The 20,355-nt window shown below is 35.9% G+C and overlaps 1 protein-coding gene across 8 annotated transcripts in view; it reads left to right on the forward strand.

The window, feature by feature from the left end:
- LOC106870433 (ubiquitin-associated protein 1) overlaps positions 1–20,355 on the forward strand; it is a 52,666-nt gene that overhangs the window by 11,170 nt on the left and 21,141 nt on the right. For 2 of the 8 annotated variants that reach the window (XM_052972076.1, XM_014916509.2), the window contains exon 2: positions 14,578–14,711. The exons of 2 other annotated variants lie outside the window; for them this stretch is intronic. The gene's annotated coding sequence lies outside the window, so the exon portion shown is untranslated. Of the gene's footprint in view, positions 1–14,577; positions 14,712–16,336; positions 16,389–17,491; positions 17,531–20,355 lie in introns of all 8 variants that reach the window. 4 more of the 8 variants (XM_014916510.2, XM_014916508.2, XM_052972075.1 and 1 more) reach the window with 3 other exon arrangements.

A 20,355-nucleotide genomic window follows, 5' to 3' on the forward strand; every position in this document is an offset into this window, starting at 1 on the left:
AAACACATACATGTGTGTGTATGTTCCTGTCTCCTTGAATATTAGCAGGATTGTTGTAAAAGTGCATCACTGTTGTAAAAGTACATGTTTCCAATCTCTGATGGAAACGTGTCTGATCATGTGGAAATATTACCTTCTTGGAAGCAAGTGAAGGTTGGCAACAAGAAGGACACCTAGCCTTGAGAAAACTGCTTCAACAAATTCTGTCTGACCCATGTGAGCATGGAAACTTGCATATTAAAACTATGATGATCTTCATTATGATATATACATGCATAGACACACTTAATATATTATGTAGATTTAGACCTGATTATGGAATGGTCGGTTTGACCTTTCCTTTCAGATCCTGGAAAAGAGTTTAGAAAATCATCATTCTCTCCATTTAAATTTTCCATGCTGTTGTCAAGGCTTTTCTGTTTACTTTTTCCTGGATCTGTCACAAAGAAATGGCCTTATTGATCATATTGTTTTCTAGCAGAATTTATTCTTCAATGTGAACCAATCTATCGAGAAGAGTTTTTGCAAGAATTTTTCCAACAATGGAGCGATGACCAGATATGTGAATTTCTGTCATCTCTCCATTGTTCCCACAGTTTTCACACTTCGTTAATAATATTGTAATGGTATATTTTTCAAACCTTCAAGTACTTTAACATTTTCCTAGATACAGAGGATTTGGTGGTAAATCTTAGTTAAGTTGAACACCCCATTTCATAAGTTCTTTAGAATTCTATCTGGTTCTGCAGATTTACTGTTTCATTTCTTTGAGACTATCATTACCAAATTCTTGCAATGAAGATGAGACATTCAGTTGTAGAGAAATAATTTGCTATAGGACATTGCCAGTACTTTTAAGTGGCACATTTGATGAATGATTGAATTTTTGAAATGTTTTTGCCATTTCTCCAGCATAGTATCTGTCTCAGAAATTTCTGTCTGCAGAAGTATTTGACTTGGCTCTCTTTTTTTTTTGGGCCCCAAAACCTTAGAAATTCGAAGTAGTCTCTTCATTGGTTCCTCTTTGCATAATCTTGTATTTCTATGGCTTCATTAACTCCCCATTGATTCTGCATAATTCTAAGTCTTTTGTTTCTGCTTTGATTTCGCTTGACTAAATTCTGTCTTTGATTTTAGAATTCTAATAAGTTTTGTCTCTGTAATTAAGAGATTTCATCAAACCAATTGGGTGAACCAAGATTTTCTTTTGTAGCATCAAGTATCAATAATTTAAAAAACTCCACTCTTCTTCAGCTGTGATTTCACAAACTGGTTGATTACAAAATCTTTTGTTGAAGGTGGTACAATAATTGTTGCTAATATTGGAATTTGGAAGACATTTAACAATTAATTTCTTCCTCCCAGTTTTGAATGATTTATTTGAATTTTTTTATTTAATTGGTGATCTGTACAACTATCATGAACAGATTGTATTGATCTACTCTGCTACACATCTGATAAGTCTTGTCTCCATGTGATGACAAAATCAATAAAAAGCCAATACTTAGAATGGTGATGCATCCATATAGTGGAAAACACTGCTAGTTACCATAAATTCAAAATCCGAATTAAGTTCCAGAAGTAGCAGCCCATGTTCATTGCATTTAAATACTCTCATTCCTTCCAGTATTTTGACCGTTATCTGTAGTTTCTTACAACATGAGAATTAAAGTTCAGGTAAGAAAAATTTTATCAATAGGATTAATAAATAGGCTGTAGGATTTTTCACAATAATTCATAAGAAACATCAATATTTTCTTTATCATTCACACAAATTGAAACATTATCACTGAGGACTGAGAAAAGAGATTGTTAAAATATGGAATATCTTTTTCCCAAATTATTCTTATGTTGAAACCAACTCCATCTGTACACATCATCATCAGCTGACCTTCCTTTCTAAAAGATGGGATGACCTCCAACATTCTCAATTAAGTTACTCTATCTAAAGATTCTCCTTTCATTTCATAATGTAGCATCTGTAATTGGAAATTTGAATTTCATGTGCATTAAAAGCTATTCATTCAGGTCTCAGATGTTTTAACCTATTTGCATTCAAACCAGCCCAAATATTCTACTTGTTTTATGTTCAAACTGGCCAGATCCTATAACTTGAAATTCTTGTCTGAATCCATTGTGTCCACAAGGTGTTAGAGAGAGTTCCAAGTGTAAAGTGCCTTGAAGGCACAGATCACGCCTTGATCCATAGGCTGGATGAGGGAGGTGGTGTTAGCAGGGAGGAACTCGACTTGGACTCCCTCATAATTCAAATCCAAAGAGTGACCACCAGCATTATCCATAACAAGCAACATTTTGAATGCCATGCATACATTTTGGAAGTATTCCTTGGCTTGAGGGATGAAGCATTGGTGGAACCAATTCAAAGTTAGACTTCTGGTAATCCAGGCCTTGGGGTTGTGCATCCAGTGGACAGGCAGCAGATTTTCATTCTTATTTTTGAACGCCCTCAGGTTCGTGGACTTGTAGATAAGTCCTGGTTTCATCATGAAACCAGCAGCATTGCCACACATAATTAGCACCACTCTGTCCTTCTCTGCCTGGGGCTCTGGGGCTCTTGTATATTTTGGAAGGCATCTTCTCTTAGAACAAGCCACTCTCATCCATATTGAAAACCTGTTCCAGCTTGTATCCCTTGTCCTTGATGATCTGCCTGAAGGTCTCAAGGTACTTCTTGGCAGCTTCTTTGTCAACTGATGCTGTGTCTCCATGCAGGGAAACACGCTTTATTTTAAACTGTTTCCGAAAATAGTCAAATCATCCCTTGCTGACTTGAAAGTCTTTGGGATCCTGTGCAGTCAATGGTCTTGGTTGCAGTTCTCCGATGCCTTCTGCTCCATCTCCTCTGTTGAACTGCTGGTATAATCTCTGTGCTTTCTCCAAGATGGTGTTACCACTCAAAGGAATGTTTTTCTTCTTGCAGTTACTGATCTACTTTTTTCCCCAGACATAGCATCAGTGACTACATTATCCATGCTTTGTATATTGGTAAGATGTGCTTTGACGGAGGTTTGGTTGTTATTTTTAGTTGGTTGAACCTCTATGCTGAGGTTCTTTGTCAGATGGTTCCTTATGATGAAACTACAGTGTATAACATGCTGCATGATAACATTATAAAAGTTAGTTAAATTATTTTAAAAAATTCAGACATTGTTTTATGTTTACATGGATGAGATGTCTGATATCTCTTTCTTTTTGAGGAAGATTTTGGCTGCTGGTTCTTGCAGTTCAAGTAATCATGTAGAGGCTCTCTTGTTGGTTTGTTGTAGTGTACTCTACTGTACTGTAATTGTCTAGTCCCAGAATAGCCATAAAGAACCCATGAATTATCAAAAAATGTTTCAGCTGTGACTATGTCACCTTTATTTTTGGCATTTTGACAGCTGTTCACACTGTCACATGTCATTAAATAATCCTTTGTTTCTATCCTCCAAGAGAACCTGTTCACAGATTTTTCTCAAATTACACCTTATTATCTTAAAAAGAAAATAAAAAAGAAGATACATTGACTAATAGGTGTGGCTGTGTGGTAAGAGGTTTACTTCCCAACCACATGGTTCTGATTTCACTCCCACTGCATGGCACCTTGGGCAAGTTTCTTCTACTATAGCCTTGGGCTGACTAAAGCTTCATATATACGACTGGCTTCTTTCAGTTTCTGTCTACCAAATCCACTCACAAGGCTTTGGTCAACCTGAGGCTATAGCAGAAGACACTTGCTCAAGATGCCATGCAGTGGGACTGAACCCTGAACCATGTGGTTGGGAAGCAAGCTTATTACCATGTAGTCATGACTGGAAGTCATAATTCAGATGCTAACATTTGGGCTGTACCAAAGGGCTATGTTTGAAACAAAATATTGAATAGTTGCAGCTGGAAAATAAGTCCTGGGGTCGATTTGTTCAGCTAAATCCTTTAAGGTAGTGCCCTGGCATGGCCACAGTCCAATGATGGAAGCAAATAAAAGATAGAAAAATCTGTGAAGATCCTCTTCATTAGATCCTCTTCATTAAATTCCCCACCTCCACCCTCAGTGATGTTGTTCCCTGATTCAGATTCCTAGATCAGAGGTTTCACTAAGCTGTGATTAGTTAATCTATTAAAAGATGCCAAGCTAAGTTTAGTTGAATCATGGAAATAGCTAAAAAAAAAAAAAATGTATGTTGGCAAATTTCCATATATAGATGACTGAATTTAATTTTGTCTGATAGAGCTATAATAAACAATGTTGTGTTTATACACTATTAATTGTGAACAGGGAAGTGAAAACATGTAAGACTGGATTAGTTTTTATATATATATATATATATATATATATATATATATATATATATATATATATATATATAATGTGAGAGATTAGAGTTGGGATTAACTCCTGGTGGCTAGACAGGTTCTCTTCTACCAATCAGCTGTAGTTGTTGTATGTGAGGTGATGCTTTATTAACCTCTTAGCTGTAGACTCCAGTGAGCCTGTCGCATCTGAGGTACTTGCTCTTTATCAGTATTTGTCTTGTTATTCTTGTATATAACCCTAGGCCAGCTCCGATCCTGCTGTCCTATATTCAAAGAAGTTCTAGATGTAATCACCCTGTCTTTATTTTTTTTTTAAAAGCATTTGGTCTTGGTCCCTCGTTTGAAACTCTCTCTCTCTCTCTCTCTCTCTCTCTCTCTCTCTCTCTCTCTCTCTCTCTCTCTCTCTCAGATTTTGTGAAGAATCATTGTTACTGCTTAAAAGCAAAGGCCAACAGAATAAATGAGAGGAACGTTTTTTTTCTCTGCTTCTTTTAAATTTTAGTCATATTAACTGCATTGAATATGTTTACCCAAATATTAAGACTGGTTTTCTTCTTTTAAGAAGTCTATGATGACTTATGAATAATATAATTATGATTGAGATGACTAATAATTAATCTTAGCTGTTGTTTTCATGTTCATTTTTTACAGTGGGGATAAGATCACAAAATACTATAATCAGCTTTGTGAGTTTAAATTGAAAGATGAATGTAGTTCATGTGTGTCTGTCACTTATAGTAGGTGGACGCATGGTCATGTGGTTGAGAAGTTTTCTTCACAATTATGTGGTTGCAGGTTTGATTTAACTAGATGAGTCTTTAAGCTTTTAGCGTTTTAACCAGCAATATCTGGCCTAAATATTCTATGCACCCCAAATTTCAATGTGGCCAGATTCAACCTCTCACTGTTGCGCTACAATGTCATTCTAAAAATAGTCACATCATTGAAATGTCAGTACTATAAGATAATAATATATGATTAATCCAGAAGGCATGGCTGTGTGGTAAGAAGCTCGCTTCCCAACCACATGATTCCAGGTTCAGTCCCACTGTATGGCACCTTGGACGAGTGACTTCTACTATAGCCTTGGGCTGACCAAAGCCTTGTGAGTGGATTTGGTAGATGGAAACTGAAAGAAGCCCATCATATATATATATATATATATATATATATATATATATATATATATATATATGTATATATGTATATATATATCTATGTGTCTATGTTTGTCCCCACCATCACCGTTTGACAACCAATGTTGGTGTGTTTACGTTCCTGTAACTTAGCAGTTCAGCAAAAGAGATCAATAGAATAAGTACTAGGCTTAAAAAAAAAAAAGTCCTGGGGTCATATGACTGAAATAAATAAAAGAATAAAAGGTAAAACTGAGTAAATAAACATTGTAGGGTTGGTGTAAGAGGCATGATCTGGACAGTTTGAACATAAAATAGGTAGAATATTTTGGCTGGATATGGCCGGTTTAAATGCTAAAAATGCTTAAAAACAAGTTATAATCACATCCACTGTTGAATATGAATCACCTAGTGAAAAATCAAAAAAACACCACAAAACCTTAAAACTTACTTGAGATCTTCCTTTTCATTTTGCCTTCTTTGAAATATTGGTACATTCTACCTTCTCTTGTTGTTAGCTTCTTCCTACTTCTCACACCTCACATCACCGACTTCTGATCCTCTCATTTTAATCATTGTTTGTCAATTTCTGATTCTCTCATCTCACTTTCATTTCAGTTCCTTGCCATATACTTTCTTCCTGTCCTGGCAGCAGAACTGACAAGACTGTTTTTCTCCTTTTCTGCATTCTCAGACTAAAGGCAAAGACCTCGAAACGTTCTAATATTTCTTCATTTTTCATCACAATTGCATTTATGAGAAATCTATGAACTCTCCTGTTTCAAAACTATTAGTTAAATTCTTCACTTCTACCAATCCAAGTGTATCACTGACACACCCTTTGTTCAACAATTATTTACTCTCTCTCTCTCTCTCTCTCTCTCTCTCTCTCTCCATTTCTATGTCTGTTCGTCTCTCTTTGGTTATTACTCATTGTTTATTTATAATATCCCAAGCTGTCTTGAACTTTAAAACTAAGGCATGTCGTTAGTTAGGTCACTAATGTATTAAGAATTGTAGGATTGTTATTGTTGTTTTTAAGTCCGAGGTTAGCTCAACGGAGCACATCTGTGACGGAAGGCATTCCAGCCATGATCACACTGTCATCTGAAGTATTGTCTATCTAGGGGTATATTTCAAGATGGTAGCCTGTAATTTTAGAGATTCAGTTGTTATTTCTAGACTGTCAAGCGACCAGATAAACTTTTTTTTTTGCCTGAGATTGTAAGGTTTAATTAGGGGTCAGTCCAGATTGAGTAGTCTAGCATTAACCATCCCTTTATATTAGGAGTATGTATGGCTCTGTCATCTGATTTGTCCTTAATATAACACATTAGGGAGATTTGGTTGCTAGTTCTAACCATTCAAGTGACCACTTATATTATCCCTCATTGACTCAACTTTCTTATTTGTCAGGATTCTTGAGTAGTTTGTTTAGACTTTTGGTTGCTGTAGTGGAATTTTGAGCAATTGCTTCGAAGTTTCATCAGTGATCCGTAGTGGAGCTGATGCCCAATAAATTCATCTTTTACTCTTTTAATTGTTTCAGGCATTAGAACTGTAGCCAGGGTGACCTGGGGCAAACAACAGCAACAACAAACTTATAAAAAAACACAAAAAAATAAAACAAACAAACTGAAAAACCAACAAATCAGAGTCTATGACCTGTTTTTGAGTCATGACAAAAGCATGAACCTGAATTTATTTACTTACTTTGACTGAATTTTTATCAGCTGACTACAAAGGATATAAATAAAACACCCCTACTTTCAGTCCTGCTGCTTCTTCAACTGTCTCACTCCCTCCAATCTTGCTAACACCACACGTACAAGTCTAATATTTTTATTCATTGAGGTCCTCCTATGTTCATTGTATGATGTCATATTATCATGGGTGATAATCCACTATTGTTTCTGTCACTATTTAACTTCTCTTCCACTATACATTAATTTATGGAACTACTTTATTAATTGTTCTTGTCTTTTTTTTTTTTTATTTTTAACTTTTGCTTTATTATTTTGGTTATTTTTTAAAAATTTAAATATTAAATATAAGTTTTATATAGTAACTCACTTTCATCTGTCCCATTCATATTCTGTACTAATTAACTTTCATTCTTATCATCATTATATCTTCTCTTTTTCATTTTTTGTCCAAATTTTATTTTAAATATTTGAAAATAAAAATAAACTCATTGCTGTGGGTTAGTAAATTCACTTCTCAATCAAATGGATTTGAGTTCAATACCACTTTTATTGAACCTTGGTCAAGTGTCTTTAACCATTGTCTTTGGGTTATGTCAACCATAGCCTTGTAAGTGGAATGTAGATGATGGAAACTATGTGGAAGTCTGCCATATATTTTCCTGTTTTTGGTGTTTATGTATACACCAGTCTAGAAACCAGTGTTATTTAGAGAATGGTAAAATAAGATACTATAAGTCCTGCGGTTGAATCCAAACATGGCATCAGTGTTATGAGTAAAAGAATGACATATATGTTTTATCTTTTACTTGTTTCAATCATTAGACTGTGGCCATGCTGGGGCACCACCTTGAAGAACTTTTAATCAAATGATTCAACCCTAGTACTTATATTTGTTTTTGAACCTGATACTTATTCTGTTGGGGTCTTTTGCCAAGCCACTAAGTTATGGGGATGCAAACACACTAGCATTGATTGTCAAGCGGTGGTGGGGGACAAATACAGACACAAATCACACGCACACTCACACACAATGAGCTTCTTTCAGTTTCTGTCAACCAAATCCAGTCACAAGGCTTTGGTTGGCCTGACGCTATAGTGGAAGGCACTTGGCCATGGTGTCATGCAGTGGGACTGATCCTGAAACTATGAGGTTGGGAAGCATGATTTTACCACACAGCCGTGCCTGTTTCTATATATATATATATATATATATATATATATATATATATATATATATATATATATATATAGTCAATGACTGGCATCTGCACCAGTGGAGCACTAACAGCACTGTCCGAGTGTGTTCATTGCCAGAGCAGCTATCTGGCTTCCGTGCTAGTGGCTCGTAAATAGCACCATTTGAGCTTAATCGTTACCAGCGTTGCCTTCTAGCACTTGTGCTGGTGGCACGTTAGAAAATCACTCGAGCCAGGTCATTGCCAGTGCCACTGGACTGGCTCCCGTGCAGGTGACACGTAAAAAACACCTTTTTGAGCTTGGCCATTGCCAGTACCATGGAACACTTTTGCTCATAAGTTTGGTGGGTTAGAGCTGACCTGAAGCTTAATCCTTTAACATTTAACCTGGCCATATCTGGCCCAAATATTCTACCAGTTTTATGTTCAAACTGGCCAAATCTGGCCTCTTACACCTTTCTTGCTATGTCATTCTAAAATATACAATCACATCATTGAAATCTTAAAGCTATAAGATAATATATAATTAATTCAAAATTATGTGAATCAATAGGCATTACATTTGACGGAATAATCAGAATGTCAAAGGGTTAACAGCAAGGGACCAATTATGTAATCTGGGACCAATTATGTAATCTGGGACCAATTATGTAATCTGGGACCAATTATGTAATCATTTGACCTGTCAAACCTATCTAGACATCGATATCATTTTAAAAAAAAGGTGGAAAGGTAAGACGTATTGGATCATATAGTCCTAGATACATTATGCCTGACAACAAGGTGGGATGGTCACAGTTGAAATACTTTTCTCATTAACCTGCTAGATCAAAACTGACTTAAGATCACGAGGCATTAAAAAAAAAAGTGACATTTGATAATGTACAGTCTTAGTTACACTGTTTGAAAATAAGTAGATTGGTCAGAGCTGAAATACTTTTGACTATAGAGCTGCTGATTCATGATTGGAGTAAAACAAAACACTTGGTTTTATGATTATATGACAATGTTAGGTGTTGACGTGTTTTGGTCATGTTTATGTTGATACACTAACAAGGTTATTGCTGATGAAATAGACCTGTCACCAAGGTTATTTCAGCTTCCACATGTGGCCCTCCTGTGTTATTAGGTACAACATTTAATACTTAGCATGACTATAAGTTTATTCAAGAAAGACATAAGTGGATAGTTTGACGGAAGATTTGGCTGTTAATTCCATCATAGAGGCTGTATGTGGTAGGGTAGGAATAACAGTTGCAGATAGGGTGGGGACAGTGTGTGTATGTGTGTAGCCTTGTTAGTTCGCAAAACACACTTGATAGTCTTAGCACAAGGTTTTTTTTTTTTTGTTAGTCAGATGGCTCATCAAAAACTAACTATTATATGTAAGATTAAGAGGGATTAAGTTCAGCTTTTAGTAAGAAGTAATATATTTTGGCTAGCAAACTGAAAGGTCACATGTATGTGACCTTTGACCTTTGCCTGTAATTACTATTTTTTCCCTCCTGATGTCAATTATACTGCTGACTAAACTCTACATGTGTGTGTGTTTGTGCACCTATATAATTAAGGCTAGTGGCTGACATTCTAAATTTTTTTTTTTCTGAGAAGTTATTATGATAGATCAATATGTGTGTGTGTGTGTTTAAGTGTTTACTTGTATCCATTTACTGTTACATGGCCTTTTCCCCTCATACTTCTCCTCCCATTTTCTCTTACTTTCTTTTCTCTCTTCAGTCCACTCCTTACAACTCGACTACAATAACTGCAATAGACTACAACATTGTTTTGCTTATTGTTGAATCACTCCATTTCTTTTCCCCCTCGTCTAATAATTAAATATCAAGGATTACTACAGAGTATAAAACAACAGAAACTACAAAAAAAAAAAAAACCTAATTAAAAAAAAAAATTACTAGTATTTTTAATATTATCTCTGTATCTAAACTATCTACCAATCTATTTACATACTTATTATCAGTAAAATGAGTGCTAGCATACTTAATGTTGTAAAGAAAGAAATTTGGATTTAAATTTTTCCATTAATGATGGGAACAATCATTTCTAAATGGCTAATTCTAGTAAGAAAAAGAAACTTGCTAGGGAAGACAACTCTGAAATTTTAATGAATTAGATATGGAGTGTAAGGTAGAGGGAGTGTGATCTTTGATAGCATGATGATAATATGAGGTATGTTCAAAAATCATGTGACTTTACTTTTTCCTGCCAAGACTAATGTCACATGGGCAAAATCCTTTGGGTGGGAGGTGATGTCACTCTTCATGTGCATGCATGAAAATTTTCACACCTGCAGGCTGTGTCAGTTTGAAGCTGTTACATTTAGAGTGCAAACATATGATGCTTGCTCATTGAATTCATAGGCAAAACTCAGATCAAGGAGTGATACAACCATTTCTAATATGGCCGCACTTCAGTGGAGAGCAAGGAATGCTCAGGCTGGCCATTCACAAGAGGAACTGATTGAGAAGGTTTGGTGAATTGTCATAAAAAACGGTTGTGTAACAATCCAGGAAATTGCTAATTTAAGATAGACAGAAGTGATTTGAGAGAAATTTGGCTGTTACATCTAGCAGGTTACATACCCAAGCAGAAACTTTTGTTCACTCAAAGTAACCTTTGGTGTTGTCGTGTAGTCTTATATCAGCCACTGTCAAAACACTATGAGGAAGTGCATACTGCTAATGATAGCCCCATTGTTTGTATATCAAGAACAACTTATATTCTTCAGTTAGCCTTCATTTCAGGATTTGGGTGTGATTTGTACGAGTTCTGGCTGATGTTTTCAGCAGGCTGTAACAGCTGAATTGCTGTGTGTGTTTGCCTAACTTGAAAACTGTAATAGCTGCAGTACATCTGTTGCATTATTTGTATAAATATATAGATTTTAGACAAATCTAAATCTTGTAAAAGAAAGGTGTATAAACAAAACAAACCTATTTTGAATTACCGTATTTACTTGTAGATGTCACTCTATTTTATGCTTGATTTTAATTGACAAAACTGAGGCATGATTTATACATGAGGCAAAGCTAAAACTATGTAGGGAAAAAACTTTCTACCGAGATTTAACACTAAATTATGACATTTGATAGAGTCATCTGAATGTAAAAGGGTTATTCAAGAACCAGGACTGTTTCCTTGACTATGGAAGAAGACGTTTGCTCAATGTGTATGCTTAGTGGGACTGAACACAGAACTATGTAGTTGTAAAATGGACATGTTAACTGCAGAGCCGTCTTATCTTATCAGTGATCTCTAAGACTATTTGTACTTCTGTGTTTTTATTTTAATGCTTTATTTTACAACATACCTCCCCCACTTCTCAAATGCATTTCAGCTTTGTACACCCTGGCAGATAAAACTGGGATATCTACAAGAATATGTTTTGTATGTAGCAACAGTTTTGTATTTTTTGTCATAATAAATTGGTTTGCTGACATTTTTTAGAATTGCCAGACCTGTTTTTACTGACAATAGGGAAGAATAAAACAAGTCACCAACAACAGTTTTACAGGAAACAAAAACACACATAGCAATAGCTAATCATGTTTAAAATTGTAGGGTACTCAAGAACTTTGTACTGTTGCTGGCCTTGACTGCAGTTCTTTTCAATGTCTAACACATTCAATCATGATTAAAGCTGTTTAACACAAATTTTATTTGTTGTAACCTATAAAAATTGAGTTTTTCTATTTAAATAAATAAAAAAGACTGACCCACATTGTGTAAATTAAATGAAGAATGTGTCTGAGGTGGCATAGTACAACAGTGCAAGTAATGTAAGAGGATTTAGCTAAAAATACATACACTGGAGTGAAGAAAATAAATGTTGTGAAACTAAATATTACAAGCCATGGATTTTATTCTATACAAATTTTAATAAGAATATATTTACAGTATTTATCCTTATATAACTTGTTACAGTTATCTCTACAAATTTTCTGTAGCTCTGATTTTGTTTTGACGTTTCCAAATTAAGCATAACAAAATCAGTGTTGGCTATAATTTCTATAGAAAATCTGTGGAGATAACCTTAATAAGTGATGTAATAGCATTGCTAACACAGTAGAACACAGTGTTGACTCATAAAAGCATTTAATACACTTTGTAGCACACCGGGAAAAAGTAATAAAGAAATAAATATACTTTGTAGATATTAATATTATGGTTGCATAACGAAATACTGTGTCCCTACAAGTCATTGTTATTCTCATATAATGCAAGAAACTTAATACAAAACATTGTTAGAAGAAATTTAAATTTAATGCTCTTGTTATGAGATTGTAACTTAGTGGTTCGGCGAAAGCTACCGATAGAATAAGTGCCAGATTTAAAAAAATAAATACTGAGGTCAATATGTTCAACTAAATTCTTTAAGGCAGTGAGACTCTTTAAGGCAGTGAGACTCTTTAAGGCAGTGACTGGAAACAAAGTCACCAATAAATGTATGCCTGTTTGTAATCTTGGAAACAAAGTCACTGCCCAGACACATAGTACCATTGTTTACAATCTGCCATGCCTGGCCATTGAGCTGTTCATTGTTTAAAGGACAATGAGAAATATTACCTTACTTGGAAACAAGTTAGTGTTGGTGATAGGAAGAGCACCTGTCTACTTCAATGCATTTTGCTCAACCCATGCTGGATATGCAAACATGATATTGATGATATCTATCGATGGCAACAGATAATGCCTGTGCATGATACCGTCCAGTGAGATCAAACCAGGCATTGTGTAATTTAAATGTCTTAACCAGGTATTGATCTCAGTCTATTTTTCTTTGTATTGTATGTGTCTTTAGCTTGATTGACCATATTCTTTCTGTTGTCTGAATGGAAATGAGATCTGTATTGACAACCACTAAACTCACTTTCATTTTATTTTATCTATGTGGCACACATTGATTTCAAACTGGAGCACAATGTTTCATATTGATCAGAGATAGGGTGGTGGTGGTGGTGGTGGTGGGAGATGAAACATGATTGTGTGATGATTGCACATTTCTATTATTACAATTTAAATTGCTATGTTCAAATTGTTTTTTAAGTAGATCTGTGTTTGATGTCCTATTTATGACTATCTCATCTTTTTTATGTGTATATTTATCACTACATTTTCCAAAAAACACATCTTTCCGATGTTCCCAATGTAGGATGTAATATGAGATCCGGTTGTTGTATCTAGCACATTTGGCAACCACAAAGAAGCTCTCGGATCATCTCACTGTGTCCATCTCTTATGTATGCCCCACCTCACAACTGATGAAACCAATGTGATTGATGTTTCTATGTTTCTTAAGGAATATAGTGTTATTAATGAAGTGGAATGCTTGGAATCAAGTATTGAAATGTGATTGGATAAACTTGGCTTCTCTGATGTTTGCCTTTATTCTGTTAATCTCATCCATTATGTATCACATATAACTGGACATGTTGGCATTTAGGTGATGATAATACAATTTACACAGCAATCCTTAGTTTTGTCTTTCTATAATCTGAAGAGGCATTTTAAAATTAGATGACAGACAAATTCATATGTTGTTATTTACTCCTGGCTAATCCTGTTAGAGCAGGCATGTTTAAGCTGAAACTATCTTTTTTTATAGCTATCTGGTACTGCAGTATCTAAAGTTCACTTCCCTATTCAAGATGATAGAATAGGATATGTGAGAAATTTGACTGCTATTTCTGCATGTTAAGTTAACTATATAGAGAGGGTTCCTCATTGTCCAGGATGTAAGGGTTGTTGTTAAACCTTAGATCAACCCTGATAAAGCAAACTTGTATTCAAAGGCATTTCACCTGTGACCATCTCATCTGTTTAGAGGTCTATAAGCATTACATTGTGTAATGTGTTCTGCTTGAGATAAACTGATATAGATCTAGTCTTAATAATTATGCACTTTCCATTTCAAGGTGGCAAGCTGGTAGAATCATTAGCACACTGGACAAAAATCTTAATAGCATTTCATCTGTCTTTATATTCTGAGTTCAAATTCCACTGACGTTGACTTTACCTTTCGTCTTTTGGAGGGGTTGATAAAATAAGTACCAGTTGAATATTGGGGTTGATGTAATCGACTCCCGCCATCTCCACAAAGTTGTGACCTTGTGCCAAAATTTGAAACTGATAATTACACTCTTTTATTTTTCTAAGGAATCCATTTAGATTACTGCATGAATTACCATTGGTGTTTCATTTCAGGGATCAAGATTGTTCCAAGTCCATAACAAGTAAGCTGGGATCTATAATAATTCATCCCAGAGGTTGGCTTCAGTTATTGCCATATTTGATGGCCTATAAAACAGATGAAATTGCAAGATGCATTTTTAGTTTTGGTAGGCCCTTTCTTGAACTAACATTTACTGGTAACTTAAAACCTGATCCTGTGTTCTATGAGAAACACTTGTTTCATATACTTTCAATGTGGCTCTTATGCTTTATGAAATGAGATTTGTGTCATAGAGAAGTCATTATTTTAACAATGCTTATTAAATTGTTTTAAGACCAAAATTGCTTGAGACCATCTCTGATTCTAGAATTCTAAGCCTCATTATTTCAAAGTGTTTTGTAACTAAATTAAAATCGTCTTTCAAAATTTTTATGTAAGAAACTTTTTGTTTAAGTAATATTCCAAATATTACATTAATGCAAAATAAAAATAAAAAAGAACATTTTTAATTAATATAAACACATTTCATTAGATATGCGGTTACAAAAAAAAGGTTAAGTTAATGGTTGAAGCCCATTATTTCAGGCAGGTATGTAATTGCCTGTTTTCTCAGTGAAGTTTTATAAACTGTTTCTATTCTCGTTAATTTCAGTCTGAATTATCAAGCAGGTCAGGCAAATGTATTTAATTACAACAACTTGGGACATTTATTTTCTCATTCATTCTCTCTCTGTTCTACATGCTCTGGGTATTTTCCTCGATACTGTCAGACAGCAGCTAGAGTTTGCCAATGTAATGAGGTAGAATGTTGCACTGACTTTTTGCTTCTTGTTGCAGCCGTTGAAATGTCTCTCTCTCTCACACACACACACTCGTGTATTGTAGTGTGTCAATGATGTGAAGTTAAATTTTTCTGATTTACAGTTTAATTTCATCTCCTCAGATCAACTAACTCCCCCACCAGCCTGTATCAGACATTTTCTCAACCAATCAATTGGCATGCCTGTTTGCATGGTAATTGCAGCCAACAGCAGCAGCAGCAGCAGCAGCAGCAGCAGCAGCAGCTCTATGTTAGTCTACTAGACTAATCAGCATATAGTGCCTGGCTTATATAACTGGATCTGTCTGGTTGTTCACCATCTCACTGTTTCTGGTCACCATAGTCATGTTACAGCTGTTGTAGCAGTCGCTTACACGGAAGACTAGACATAACATACAGGGTCTTACAATCATCTCAGATGCCTTTCTGCAAGCCTCAAGATATTCTATTCAGAACTGATCAGCCCAATCTTGAAACCAGCTGTGTTTGTTTACCAGAGCACACATCAAGAACAGTCATGAACTTGCTGTCTACTTTTTAACAACAGTCACTACTTTTCACAGCTATAATTTCCTCAGTACAGGACTCGACAACAAATTAATTTTCCATCTTAGATTCCACTGAGAGTCTGTAGCCATGGATATATAAACCCATATGTGTATGTATACACTGCAGATTCGCGTGTATATCTCATGCTTAACAGATATACTCATACATCATGCAAACTCATGTGTATGTCCTTACATCTATTGTATTCACACAAATATATTTTTATATAGATTCACTTGTATAGTGCTATATGCACCATACACTTGTATTGTGCTGTATGCACTCACAAACACACACATATTTTCTATTTGTAAGAGTAACTTGTATGCACACACACACACACACACACACACAAACATATATTTATACACAGAAATAGCTTTGTGGTTAACAAGTTTACCTTCACATCTGTGTATTTTTAGGTTTCAATCTCTGTGTGGCACCTTCTATAGGCTGCATGTTCACCAATGCTTTGTGAGTAAATTCCATTTGTGTTTATGTGTAGTTATGTGTGTGTGCATATTGTGGTCAAGTCTGATAGGACAGATCCATGATTGAAGATGTTGCAGACAATCAAGAGAGCAGAACGAGGCAGGCATTGAGCGATGATGATAATATATACATGTATACATGTGTGTGTGTGTTAGTGTCTCCTTCTCTTGACATAACGTGATAGTTGTGAAATGAGCATCACTGTCACACAAGTGCTGTCCTTTGTTTCCAAACATGTCTAGTTATGGACAAATATTACCTTACTTGGAGATTGCTGAGTGTTGGCATCAGGAAAGGTATCCAGCTATAGAAAATCTTTCTCAACAAATTCCATCTGACCTATGCAAGCATAGAAAAGTGGACATGAAAACAATGATAATGACAGGAGTGAGTAGAGAGAAACATTCTGCTTCACAACCATTGTTGATTTCTTGATTTCCCTGTAAACAGATTCTTGTGGTTTGTCAAAAGTGACCAACAGAGTAAGTACCAGGTTTAAAACCAACCCCTGGGCTCGATTTGTTCATCTAAACCCTTCAAGGCAGTGCCCCAGCATGGCCTGCTGTTCAGTGAGTGAAACAAGTTAAAGAATAAAGATAAAATATGATTTATTTATATTGGCTATTTATATATCTTGCATATTTGCAATCTGCTTTGCTGTCTTCTGATGTGTGTCAGCTTGGTTAAATTCTCCCTTATAGTATTGTTCCGAGAAATTGAGATATAAACCATTAGATATATGTCTGCTGCTGCTCACCACCACCACCACCACCTTCTAGTTCCTTCTATTGTGAGCTTACCTTGATTTTTTCCTGCTCCTCTTCCTTCTATTTACATACGTAGAGCCCCCAGGTCTTCTTACTGCTAACTACTTCTTGCTAATTCTTTTTGTTAGCACCCCCCCCCCCCCCCCCCTTATATTCTGTTTTTTTTCTCTCCACTTCTTTCCTCCTCTGTTGCTGGTTGACCTCTCTTGGCAAATTTTCTCCAAAATTTCTATTAAGTTTTTCTCTCTTTCTGTTTTTTTTTTTTTTCTTTACATTGTTGTTTTTATAACATATTTCTTACTGTTCTCTTATCTTTAGATTGACATGAAATCCTCGAAATTCAATACTACAATAAAGGTAGAAGATATAAGCACCATAGATGTTTTTGATCAATAAATAGTGCAATATACACAGATCAAGATCTGACCAAACAATCAGCATCTGCTTTCTTCATTAAAGACTGCCTCTGCTCCTCTGAATTAGAAAGTTGTATACAGCATTCAAATCCTCACTCACTCAGACCACTTCTTTTCCATTTGTCTCTGTTCTTTCCTTCACTCTGCCTCCTCATCTCTCCTCTTCACTCTTTGTATATCACCTCCTGCCACCATAGTTGCACCTTCTATCACTCACACTGCACCTCACCTCTTCCATCATTTGGTTTGTTTCACCTCCTCCCATTATTTGTACTACATTTCACCTCCTCCCATTATTCACATTTCTCACTTCATCCCATCATTCACCTTGAGTCTCACCCTTTCCCTTACTGTGTCTCACTTCTTCCCATCACCCACATTGTCATGCTTCTCCCCATCACCACACTAAGGTTTGACCCTTCCCATAGTCCTATCTTCTTTCATTATTACTGTATGTCCCAGAGTCCCCCATTAAACACTTAGTCAAGTCCTTTCCAACTCTAGAATCATAAACTTCTGAGATTTCCTCACTTAATCAGTTGGTTAACCAATCGGTCAGTTCTCTGTCAAAGTCCTCTTGACTCCATACGCAACCTCACCAATGACATGCCCTCACTTCTTTGGGTCTGCTTTAAATCTGTCTCTTATAAAACAAACAAATTTGAAGTAGACCTGAAGGAGAAAGAGCACATCATTGAACTCAGCAAATTCCATCCGACCTATGCAAGCATGGAAAAGCAGACTTGCAATGATGATGCTGGATCAGTCTGGCATTGTCCTCTGCCGCCTTCATTACAAATAAAATGTGTTTAGACATGTGCAAATACTCATTTAAAGGCGAGGTTTTGCTTAATTTCTCTCTTATCGGTTTTTATCTTTGGTAGTATATAGATGTTATTTATGCTGCTGTTAATTTACCTATTTTATATGATATGGGATACAGGGTTTCTGATACAGGGTTAGTTGGTTCTTATCACTACTGAATCAGAATGAAGGAATGTTTGCTTACTAAATGACTTAGTTTATTCTTCTATACAGGTTGCATATTGCGTGTGTGTGTGTGTATTTTACTCTTTTACTTGTTTCAGTCATTTGACCCCGGGACTTATTCTTTGTAAGCCTAGTACTTATTCTAACGGTCTCTTTTGCCGAACTGCTAAGTAACGGGGACATAAACACACCAGCATTGGTTGTCAAGCAATGCTAGGGGACAAACACAGACACCCAAACACACACACATATATACATATGTATATACATACATACAACGGGCTTCTTTCAGTTTCCGTCTACCAAATCCACTCACAAGGCTTTGGTTGGCCCGAGGCTATAGTAGAAGACACTTACCCAAGATGCCACGCAGTGGGACAAAACCCGGAATCATGTGGTTGGTAAGCAAGCTACTTACCACACAGCCACTCCTAAGAGAGTTGAGAGTTTTGTGGCTTTGATATCTGAGACTTTCATAAAGATTTTTAAGATGCAAATCAGGTTTGAGATGGTGGGTTGTAACGAAGCTTTAAACTTAGACAGGTAGATTTAAGCTTTGTATGTTTTAAGGTTTTTCTTCTTTTTCATTTTGCTCTTTACCAGAGAATATTTATAGAGGAGAGTATGTTATGAATAGTAGAAATTTGAAGAGTGAAGCACAATTAAAAAAAAATCTCAAATCTGTTGCAAATACTTGAGCACCTCACAGTCTTTTGATGGTCTCTCCTACTGACATCACTTCCATACCATTTTCAAAACTACATTAGACTAGGTTTTGTTCTTTAGAACCAAGAAATACTGCAGCTGTAATCTGTTGTTGAACCTCTCCATAAGTCAAGTGTGGCCTACATTCAAGTACTACTTACATATCTAGGATGCTACTGCTGTTACATGCATGCAAACATTTGAGATTACATTATCAAAATAAAAAGGCAAAACATCATTTGGCCAATTGGCAAATACCCACACACCGACATACAGACAGTGTTTTTCTCTCTGTTCCACGACTGTTTCAATGGTCTCCCTTCCTCTCAAGCAATAATCTGCATACACTCTCCTGCCAGGCTTACTTATCCCTGCCATCTTTTTCTTCCATTAACCCTTACTTTATCTCCCCACTTGCTGCTTTGAACACTTCTAATCCTTCTTTTCCAAGACTGCAGCCCCCTCAGAATTCTTTCCTACACTTAGAGTTTTTTTTTAAAGTTTGTTTTTGTTGGGGGTTTTTTTTTTTTTTTCTTGTTACTTGCAGACAGGGTCCTAGAGATATTCAAGTTGAACATCAACTGCTTTAAATCTCACCAATTTATAGGAGCCTTTGAAGGTCACTGGCATTGCCACTCAGCTTAACACACACACACACACACACACACACACACACACACTGTTTCAGAAGTCAGAGTTGGCCCTGACAAATTAAGGTTGTACTAGATACTTAAACCTAATTTCAATGTAGCATGGCCAACATAAACCAAGCAACTTTGTTGAACAAGAGCTGCTTGCTGATCAGAGTGGCAGTTTAGTGACACTTTAGGTAATTTACATTAGGAAGGCATCCTTACTTTAGCTGAAAAAATTTAGATTCCTATCAATAGTAGTTGTATCAGCAGCAATAGCAGAAATTTTTAAAAACTTTACCACCACCATCATCACCATCATCATTATCACTGCCATGTCCATTTATTTTCTGTACTGGTGTAGAGAGGGAGTGTGGGTGAGTAGTTGAGCATGGAACATAGCATCCTTTCACATGCTTTGCTCCTGCAAAAACAACCC

This window comes from Octopus bimaculoides, chromosome 12 (genome assembly GCF_001194135.2).
Source record: "Octopus bimaculoides isolate UCB-OBI-ISO-001 chromosome 12, ASM119413v2, whole genome shotgun sequence".
NCBI lineage: Eukaryota > Metazoa > Mollusca > Cephalopoda > Octopoda > Octopodidae > Octopus > Octopus bimaculoides.